The following is a 10412-nucleotide window of genomic DNA, read 5'->3' on the forward strand; positions in this document are numbered from 1 at the left end:
AACCGTAAGCGGCACAAAATACCAGCATAATTAATCACTTTGCGCTCAATCTGTGTCTGCTGCTGGAATGCAGTGAGGAGACCCATCCAATATGGCGCGACGCCCTATGCGGTTCAGTACGTAATGAGGCGTCTATGTATATATGTCTATACTTACAAGTACGAAAGTCTGCTGCATCAAATCTGCACCCACAGCTCCTGCCTCTCTTCCCTGATTGGGCCGGTTAGAATTTAGCCGAGTGAATTCGTTGGTCAATGCAGCCTGGCAACATGGACCTGCAGGAGTTCAGAAACTGAATCGGGAAGGTCCATCTGCTCAAGGTTAGCTCTTCCTGTCCCCACACAGGTGTTGAAGGTGTTGACCACACTGGGGCTCCTCACGACTGGGACATTCCAGAGGGAGTTGGCCGATTGATCAGGGCTGTGCCAGTCGACCCTGAGCCGAGCCATGCCAGCCGAGTGGGACGGAATCACCCACGTCAGCCAGGTACATGCAGCTGAACAGGCCAACATTAAAGTGCAATTTGCAACGAGAGCCGGTTTTCCTAATGTAATCGGAGCTATCGACTGCACACACATTGCTATAAAAGCGCCATCACATGGTGGATTTGTTTACATCAATCGGAAACAATTTCACTCCTTAATGTACAAATCATATGTGATGTACAAATGCTGTTAACAAACATAGTTGCGAGGTGGCCTGGTTCAACACACGACTCATACATTCTGGGTGACAGCATGGTTGGGAACAGACTGCAAGCTGGCACTGTGAGTGATGGGTGGCTTCTTGGTAAGTAAATGTAATTGTCCTAATTTAATTCCCTCTGATGCGCACCAAGTATGTGCGCCCACTAATTCTTTCCCGCCTTCACAGCATCACAAGTCAGTGATTTTAAGTTAGACCTGAAGTTTTCCATTGATTAAACATTTTTAGATCCAAAAATCATAAGATTATCTCTGTGTGACAAGTACTGCTGTAAATAATCCTGTTCGTAAAGTGTGAAATGTGTTGACTTTTTTTTTTTTTTTACAAGCGCACTTCTGCACCAATTTGCAACAGTGTCTGATGCAAAGTATTGTTCAAATAATCCCATTTTTCTTGTCTGCTACCCACTCACCAACCCTCAGACTGACCAAGAGCAGAGTCATAATGACCTCCATTCTCGCACACGCTCCGTCATAAAGAGGGAAATTGGCTTACTAAAGGGATTGTGGCTCTGCCTGGACAGGACTGGGGGCCTGCAAAGTAATGGCGTGCCGTGTCCTTCACAATGTGGCACACCGGCATGCCCTGCCACTGCCAGAGCAGCATAACCCCCCACCAGAGGAACCAGAAGCTGCACCCATTCATCCCAGCCTACCCAGGAGGCCATTAAGACAAAAGAACATTTCATTTCAACAATTAAAAGAGGCAAGGACACATGATTCATTTTTTTCAAAGATTTAATGGACTGGTCAATATTTTTTAGGACACCAATTAGTTCATCAAGGCGGTCACTGATGGGTTATTGCGCTTATAATATCTCACTGTGATTCCAGCACAGTGTGGGGGAGGACACAGCCAGAGATGGTGGAGGAGGCCCCCTGTCGTGTGACACCGTGGTGCAGGAGATGGTGAAAGAGGACCTCATGCCTGTGACTTCAGAGATGGTGGAGAAGGACCCCGGAGAGTGCCCCAAAACTGTTATCAAAAATATTCAGACAACTAGTCAAGATAGAGGATTCCATCTCACTCCCAACAATAAAGTGAGAAACAGACTTATCTGCTAGTTTCAGTAATAACTGCTGCTCGCAAATATGTTTAAATACATTTAAAATTACTAAAAGTTCAAATTTACAACTTATACAATCCCAAATTATCCACAGAATCCATTTCACAGGACACAGGATGTTCAAGATGGGTCTTACACAATCAAACATTTGTTCATACTGCACCAGTAACACACCAGATGATTATTTACATGCTGTATGGTCCTGTACACCTGTTCAGAACTTTTGGCTCCAGATGTGTGAAGACCTTTCCACATGGTTTAAGTGTAATATCCCTGTATGCCCCAGACAATGTCTTCTTGGGGACCTGTATGACACCTTCATGAACTATAACTCTGCATGTTTGGTCCTCACTGCAAAAAAAGCAAAAAAAAATCTGTCTACCAACCAGTTTAAACCCCTTCCTTTAGACAACATCAGGAAAGAAATAATGTCTGCGCCTGGGCTAGGGGGGCATGGGCCTGGGCCAGGGGGGCATGGGCCTGGGCCAGGGGGGCATGGGCCTGCCCGGGCTGGGGGTCCGGTCTCTGTTCTGGAGACCATGGAGGCTTAGGCCGGGGGGTGGCTTGGGGGGTGTGGTGAGGACAGCCTGGACGTGGTTGGGGAGGGGGGGTTAGTGGGAAGTTGTGTGTGTGTGTGTGTGTGTGTGTGTGTGTGTGTGTGTGTGTGTGTGTGTGTGTGTGCGCGAGTATGTGGGCAGATGTGGGCGTGTAAGAGCACATCTGTGTGTGTCTGTGTGCCTGTACGTGGCCTGGCCGAGTTCTCCCTCTTCTGGGGTGGGTGGCCCTTGGGCCCCGGGTCCTACCCCCTGCACTCAATCAGGGGCCCAGCAACGAGTGGGGCCTGTGGGCCTCAGTCCCTGGCCTCTTGGGGCCCTCACTCCGCAGTGTCAGGGGCCTGCCTCATGCCTTCCTGGGGCCCCCTCTCCTTGCCTCCTCCTGGGTTGGCGTGCTGCTGTCTCCGTGGCGGTCTGTCTGGGCTCTGTGCTCTGTTGTGGCTGCCAGATGCCCCGCATGCACACCCTGGCATGATCACCTAACCCACATCAAAACTAACCCCCAAAATCCTGCAGTCTATATGTGTAAGTGAGTATATGCTTCTGTTTTCTTAATGTCAAAATAATCAACATATTTTTATGATCATTATAAATGCATAACAGATATTTCTGTGTGTGATATTGTGCTCACATGGACGCGCCTCTCTGACAAGGAGAGGAACAGCAGCAGGAGCAGGTCTCTGGGCTTCATTGTAGATCACAAGGAAGGGCATCTGAGATTCACGGGGTAAAGCCTCCAGAGCGCAGCAGGTTCACTATAGTCTTCGTTACCAAAGGCGGAAACAAAAAGACTTTAAAAATCCTCCGCTGGAGACTGCGAGCACAGATGAATCCATTCATACATGTTTCTGGACCAGCTGCTGTTTGCAGAAGTCAGACCTGCTGAGGTAGGTGGTCCAGGTGCGCAGGGCATGCTCTGGCTCTGCGCCGTCTGCGGCTCCTGTTTAGTAGTTAAATAGCAATTACCATACAGCGCCTTCTCTGTTTTATCCAAATTATTAATTTTATAACAAGTATTCCTTTAGTTGCCTCTGGATTGGCAGACCGGGGTGGTGGTCCCTCTTTTTAAGAAGGGGGACCGGAGGGTGTGTTCCAACTACAGGGGGATCACACTCCTCAGCCTCCCTGGTAGGGTCTATTCGGGGGTACTGGAGAGGAGGGTCCGTTGGTTAGTTGAGCCTCGGATTCAGGAGGCAGGAGCAATGTGGTTTTCGTCCTGGCCGTGGAACTGTGGACCAGCTCTATACCCTCAGCAGGGTCCTCGAGGGTGCATGGGAGTTTGCCCAACCTGTCCACATGTGTTTTGTGGACTTGGAGAAGGCATTCGACCGTGTCCCTTGGGGAGTTCTGTGGGGGGTTCTCCAGGAGTATGGGGTGTCAGGCTGCTTGTTACGAGCTGTCAGCTCCCTGTACGACCGGTGCGAGAGCTTGGTCCGCATTGCTGGCAGTAAGTCGGACTCGTTTCCAGTGAGGGTTGGACTCCGCCAGGGCTGCCCTTTGTCACCGATTCTGTTCATAACTTTAATGGACAGAATTTCTAGGTGCAGCCAGGGTGTCAAGGGGGTCCGGTTTGGTGACCTCAGGATTGGATCACTGCTTTCTGCAGATGATGTGGTCCTGTTGGCTTCACCAAGCCATGACCTTCAACTCTCTGTGGAGCGGTTCGCAGCCCAGTATGAAGCAGCTGGGATGAGAATCAGCACCTCCAAATCCGAGTCCATGGTCCTCAGCCGGAAAAAGGTGGAGTGCCCTCTCCGGGTCGAGGAGGAGATCTTGCCCCAAGTGGAGGAGTTTAAGCATCTCAGGGTCTTGTTCACGAGTGAGGGAAGGATGGAGCGAGAGATCGGCAGGCGGATTGGTGCAGCGTCTGCAGTAATAATGTGGACTCTGCACTGGTCTGTCGTTGTGAAGAGAGAGCTGAGCCAGAAGGCTCAGCTCTCTGTTTACCGGTCAATCTTTGTTCCCACCCTCACCTATGGTCATGAGCTTTGGGTAGTGAACGAAAGAACAGAATCGCGGGTACAAGCGGCCGAAATGAGCTTCCACCGTAGGGTGGCCGGGCTCTCCCTTAGAGATAGGGTGAGATGCTCGACTATCCAGGAGGAGCTCGGAGTAGAGCCGCTGCTCCGCGTTGAGAGGAGCTAGATGAGGTGGCTCGGGCATCTGATGAGGATGCCTCCTGGACGCCACCCTGGTGAGGTGTTCAGGGCACGTTCCACCGGGAGGAGACCCCGGGGCAGACCCAGGACACGCTGGGGAGACTACGTCCCTCGGCTGGCCTGGGAGCGTCTTGGGATCCCCCCGGAAGAGCTGGATAAAGTGGCTAGGGAGAATGAAGTCTGGGCTTCCCTGCTTTAGGCTGCTGCCCCGGATAAGCGGAAGAAAATGGATGGATGGATGAATATTAAAATCCATACATCATATTAGTATACAATACATAATATATAAATTTTAGGGCTGGGCAACGATTAAAACTTTTAATTGTAATGAATCGCATGATTTCCCTGATTAATCATAATTAATCGCATTGTGAAAGTGCTACTCCGGGATGGAACAAGTTGGGTCCTATCACAAGGTTTAGGGCAGAAATTACCCCTACAGCAGTGTTTTTGTGCAGCAGAAGCCCAGGGCGCTCGCACCAAACACCCCCTCCCTGCTCGTCAGACGGTTTCCTCTGCACTCAGACGGGGCCATATTTTACTTGACCAAAAACACAAATAAATCCCACCGAAAAACTCTGATAATGTAAATATGTAAATACAAAATAAATCCAATCCTCATTGATTGGATCTCTGCGGTCACGTGAGTGTGTGGTTTTCCTTTACTCTGTGTACAGCACGGTCGTGTCGTGCGCACTCAATCTATCTTTGTTGTTTTCCCTGTTACAGACTTTCACTCTTTTCAAACTTACCATCTTATCGATCTGTAGTAGTTTTCACCAAGCACTCTGCCACTTTTTCGGTGTTCTGACGACTGGTTTTCCTGTCAGCCTTTTAGCTCCCCAGCACTAGCGATGTCTCTCCACTCTAGCTCCAGCTCTCACTCTGACTCTCCTTCTGCAGCTCGTTTCTGCCCGATGTGTCAGATGTTTAGTTATTCCTCTTCCTCCTTTACGGATAATGATATTTGTATTAAATGTAGCTTATTTGTAGCTCTGGAGGCGAGGGTTACTGAATTGGAGACACGGCTCCGCACTGAAGCTAGGCCACATTTAGCTAATGCTAGCCAGCCCCCTGTAGCCGGTGCAGGCCGTCTTAGCTTAGCCTCCCCCCCGGCAGATCCCGAGCAGCCGGGATGTAGTGGCTGGGTGACTGTGAGAGGGAAACATAGCCGCAAGCATAAAAATCGCACGCCGGATAACCGTAACGTTCACATTTCCAATAAATATGCCCCTCTTAGCAACACACCTGCTAAGAAACTCAACACCCTGGTGATTGGTGACTCGGTAGTACAGAATGTGAAATTAGCGACGCCAGACACCATAGTTCAGTGCCTCCCGGGAGCCAGAGCGGGCGACATAAAACTGCTGGCAAAGGATAAACGTAGATTTCGTAAGATAGTTATACATGTCGGCGTAAATGACTCCCGACGTCGCCAGTCGGAAGTCACAAAGATTAATGTGGAGTCGGTGTGTGCTTTGGCCAAAACTATGTCGGACTCGGTAATTTTCTCTGGCCCCCTGCCAAATAGGGCAAATGATGAGATGTTTAGCCGCATCTCCTCATTCAACCGCTGGCTGTCGAACTGGTGTCCAGATAATGGCGTGGGTTATTGACAACTGGTGATCCTTCTGGGGCAAGCCTGGTCTAATTAGCCGAGATGGCGTTCATCCCACTCTGGATGGCGCAGCTCGTTTAACTAGAAATCTGGCTGATTTTATTAGTTTACCCATCTGACAACTCAGAGTGGAGACCAGGCAGCAGAGCAGCAGTCCTACACGCTCCTCTGTGTTTCCCTTAGTGCAGTTTCCCAGCCACTCCTGTTGTAACATAGAGACTGTGTCGGTTCCCCGACCGACACCCTCCATCTTCGCAATATCAAGAGAATTAGACACATCTTGTCTCGGAGCGATGCTGAGAAACTAGTCCATGCTTTCGTTTCTTCTAGGCTGGACTACTGTAACTCTCATTTATCTGGCTGTCCTAATAAGTCTATTAGGACTCTTCAGCTGGTTCAGAGCGCTGCCGCGGATTTGGGTACTGACTTGGACTGGGAGGAGAGAGCACATCTCTCCAGTGTTAGCGTCTCTACACTGGTTACCTATAAAATCTAGGATAGAGTTTAAAATTCTTCTTTTGACTTACAAAGCGCTTAATGGCATCGGGCCATCGTATCGTAAAGACTTAATCGTTCCGTATAATCTGTCTAGGTCTTTGCGTTCTCAACATGCAGGTCTGCTCGTTGTACCTAGGGTCTCTAAAAGTGGTATGGGAGGCCGAGCCTTTAGTTATCAGGCTCCTCTTCTTTGGAATAACTTACCGGTTGAGGTCCGGGGAGCAGACACGGTCTCTACCTTTAAGAGTAAACTTAAAACTTTCCTTTTTGATAAAGCTTACAGTTGGAGCTGGATCAGATCTGAACCAGCTCTTAGTCATGCTGCTATAGGTTTAGACTGCTGGGGGGAACTGACACACAGGGCTCCTGTTTCCCTCTTTTTCTGTCAGTCTAACTTCTAGTCTTACTGTCCTGTTATAGTTACTGACCATACACCTCTCTGGGAGGCTCTGAGTTTGTCTTGTAGGTTCCTGGGGATCGGGGAAGTAGACGGCCTGCTGCTGTGCTCCTGTCCGACTCCAGCTGCTACGGCTTTGGATTGTTGCCGGGAATGGCCTGCTGGTTTCACCTTAACTGTCGCCACAGCGCCAAACTTCAGACTGCGTCTGTCTCTCTCTCTCTCCCTTTCTGTGTGTGTGTGTGTGTGTGTGTGTGTGTGTGTGTGTGTGTGCGTGTGTGTGTATCCCCCCCATTATTCTCTCTCCCACTCTCTCTCCTCTATCTGTCTCAGATGTCTGTCTAACATGAGTCTAGTTCTGTCCGAGGTTTCTGCCCGTTAAAGGGAAGTTTTTCCTTGCCATTGTAACTTGCTAAATGCTGCAAAGTCCTGTACTCATGGTGGATTAAGATAAGATAAGACTCCTTATCTTGTCTTGATGTTGGGTTTCTGCTAATAAAATTTTATTAACATTTACGGGTCTAGACCTGTAAATGTTTTTGTAAGGTGTCTTGAAATAACATTTGTTATGATTTGGCGCTATATAAATAAAGATTGATTGATTGATATCGGTCTGCATTCACGCTTTATTTAGGGAATTTTCAGCGCCTTACATTCACACTAAAACACAGCTAAATAAGGCTCTAGTTCTCATCGTGTCTCTTCGTCCTGGCAGACTACCTGCGTTTGTTTATATTTGGCACGCCGTGCGTGCGCACTGATACACTAAGCGGCGAGCGCCTTTAAGTTCCGAGGCGTTGCCCCTCTTCTCCATGCTTGTTTTGGTTACTCATCGTGTTTTTCCGCCAATTTCACCTCCGGTTCCACCGTGGCCAGCAACAGACATTTACAAAATAAAAGCAAATGAGCAACATGCACTGATGTGTGATAAAATATTCAACAGCGTTAATAGATTGACAGGTTAACGCGAAAATGACACGTTAACTTGCCAGCACTAATAAATTTATATTTATTTCAAAAAAATTAGCAAGGGAGAAGCCTGGCCCGGCCTGACCCAAAGTTAATAATTGACATTTTGGGCCCGACCTGGGCTCAGGCTGCAGATCTTACCTCTTTTTTTTTTATAACATCTGCCTTCCTGCCTTGTTCCAGTGCCTAAAAAAACACAACCTGCTGAACCAAATCACTACAGACCAGTTGCCCTGACATCTCACATAGTGAAGGTCCTGGAGAGACTCCAACTGGCTCACCTCAACAAGCAGGTGAACACCTTTCAAGACCCATTACAGTTTGCATATCGTAATGGTTTTGGGGTTGAAGACGCCATCATCTACCTGCGTCAGAGAGCCCACTCTCATCTGGACCAGTCAGGCAGCACTTTGTGGGTCATGTTCTTTGACTTCTCGAGTGCCTTTAATACGATTCAGCCAGCTCTGCTTTGTGAGAAGCTCCATGGATTCCAGGTGGATACCTCCATAGCCACCTGGATTTATAACTACCTCACAAACAGACCACAGTTTGTGAGACTGAATAGTTGTGTGTCTGAGAAGGTGGTCAGCAGCACTGGAACACCACAAGGAACTGTACTTTCACCATTCCTCTTCACGTTGTACACCTCAGACTTCCAGTACAACTCTGCAGAAATACTCTGATTACTCTGCAGTTATTGGGTGTATCAGTGATGGACAGGAAGCAGAGTACAGAGAACTGGTTGGTCAGTTTGTAAAAGGGTGCGGTAACAATCATCTCATCTTGAATACCAACAAAACAAAAGAGATGATTGTTGACTTCAAGAGGAACAAGAATACACATAGATGTGTTTCCATCCTGGGAGAGGAGGTGGAGGTGGTGGAGGAATACAAGTACCTTGGAGTTCAGCTGGACATGGACTTGAGTGGAAATGCAACTCTGAGTACAAGAAAGGTCTGAGCAGACTCTACTTCTTAAGGAAGCTGAGATCTTTCAATGTCTGTACCAAAATGTTGCACATCTTCTATAAGTCTGTTGTTGAAAGTGCAATCAGCTTCGCAGTGATCTGCTGGGGCAGCAGCATCAGAACCAGAGACTTGAAGAGAATCAACAAACTGATCAAGAAAGCTGCTTCTGTGCTTGGAGTAACTCTGAAGCCGCTGGAGCTGATCGTCCAAAAAAGAATAGTGCACAAGCTGATGAAGATAATGGAGGACTCTTCACACCTTCTCCACAACACGGTGATGAGACAGAGGAGTGTGTTCAGTGAGAGGCTTCTTCAGGTCCGATGTAAGACTGAGAGGTACAGAAGATCATTCCTGCCAGCAGCCATCAGCCTCATGAACAAAGTCCAGAATTAATTATTGTTATTATTGTTATTATTATTATTTACACAATCTAAACTACTACAATCCTGAATTTCCCTTTGGGATAAATAAAGTATTTTTCATTCATTTCATTTTCATTCAATCATTTCATATACACTTGACAAAAATATAAACGCAACACTTATGTTTTTGTTCCCGTTTTTCATGAGATGGACTCAGAGATCTAAAATTCATTCCAGATAAACAATATTACCATTTTTTTCAAATGTTGTTCACAAATCTGTCTAAATGTTTGATAGTGAGCACTTCTGCTTTGCTGAGATAATCCATCCCACCTTACAGGTGTGCCACATCAAGATGCTCATCAGACACCATGATTAGTGCACAGGTGTACCTTATACTGCCAACAATAAAAGGCCACCCTGAAATGTGCATTTCAGGCCTCTCTAATTCCTTTTAGCTTCTGTAACTTTTGTGTGTATGTTGTATTTATGACTGTATCCTTTTTAATGTGTTTCATTAACTATGTGTTTAACTAACTGTGAAGTGACCTTGAGCACCCAGAATGAGATTTTAAATAAAATGTATTATTTCAATCCATTTCTGGGTTGGTTGGCTTCTGGATTTTTCAATCTATCTTAAATTGATTTCTTGTGTGGAGTCTCTCCCTCTTCCTGACAGAGGTTGGGTGGGTTGTTCCTGCACTGTCTACACCTGCACTGCATCACGGCAACCACCACCAATTGTTGGAGTGTTTAGCATTGTGTTGGAATGTATATCTTATGTACTTGTGCAATTGTTTTTCCAAGTGACTAATTTGGCTGTCATCCATTCTTTCACTGCCTCCACAAGCCCCAGTGCTACCACCCAATCTCTGCCACCCCACCACCCTCCCTTGATTCCTTCATCAGCCTCCTTAGACCTTCTTCCCTCCTAAGAGTTTCAGGATGTCTTCACACATCAAGCGTTTGGGGGAGTGAGTTTTTTTCAGCATAGGTAGTTAAAATTTCTACAATGCAGCAGCAAAACTATTGCTAGTTTTTCAGTCTGTTGTTGTCCAACTTTGGATTGGTCCATTGGTGTAATTCCCACAGCCCCACAGAAGAAGAACCCCACAG

Source organism: Halichoeres trimaculatus, unplaced genomic scaffold, assembly GCF_033239565.1.
Source record: "Halichoeres trimaculatus isolate MK-OKI-2021-1 unplaced genomic scaffold, fHalTri1.1 fHalTri1_scaffold_5, whole genome shotgun sequence".
In the NCBI taxonomy this organism is placed as follows: domain Eukaryota; kingdom Metazoa; phylum Chordata; class Actinopteri; order Labriformes; family Labridae; genus Halichoeres; species Halichoeres trimaculatus.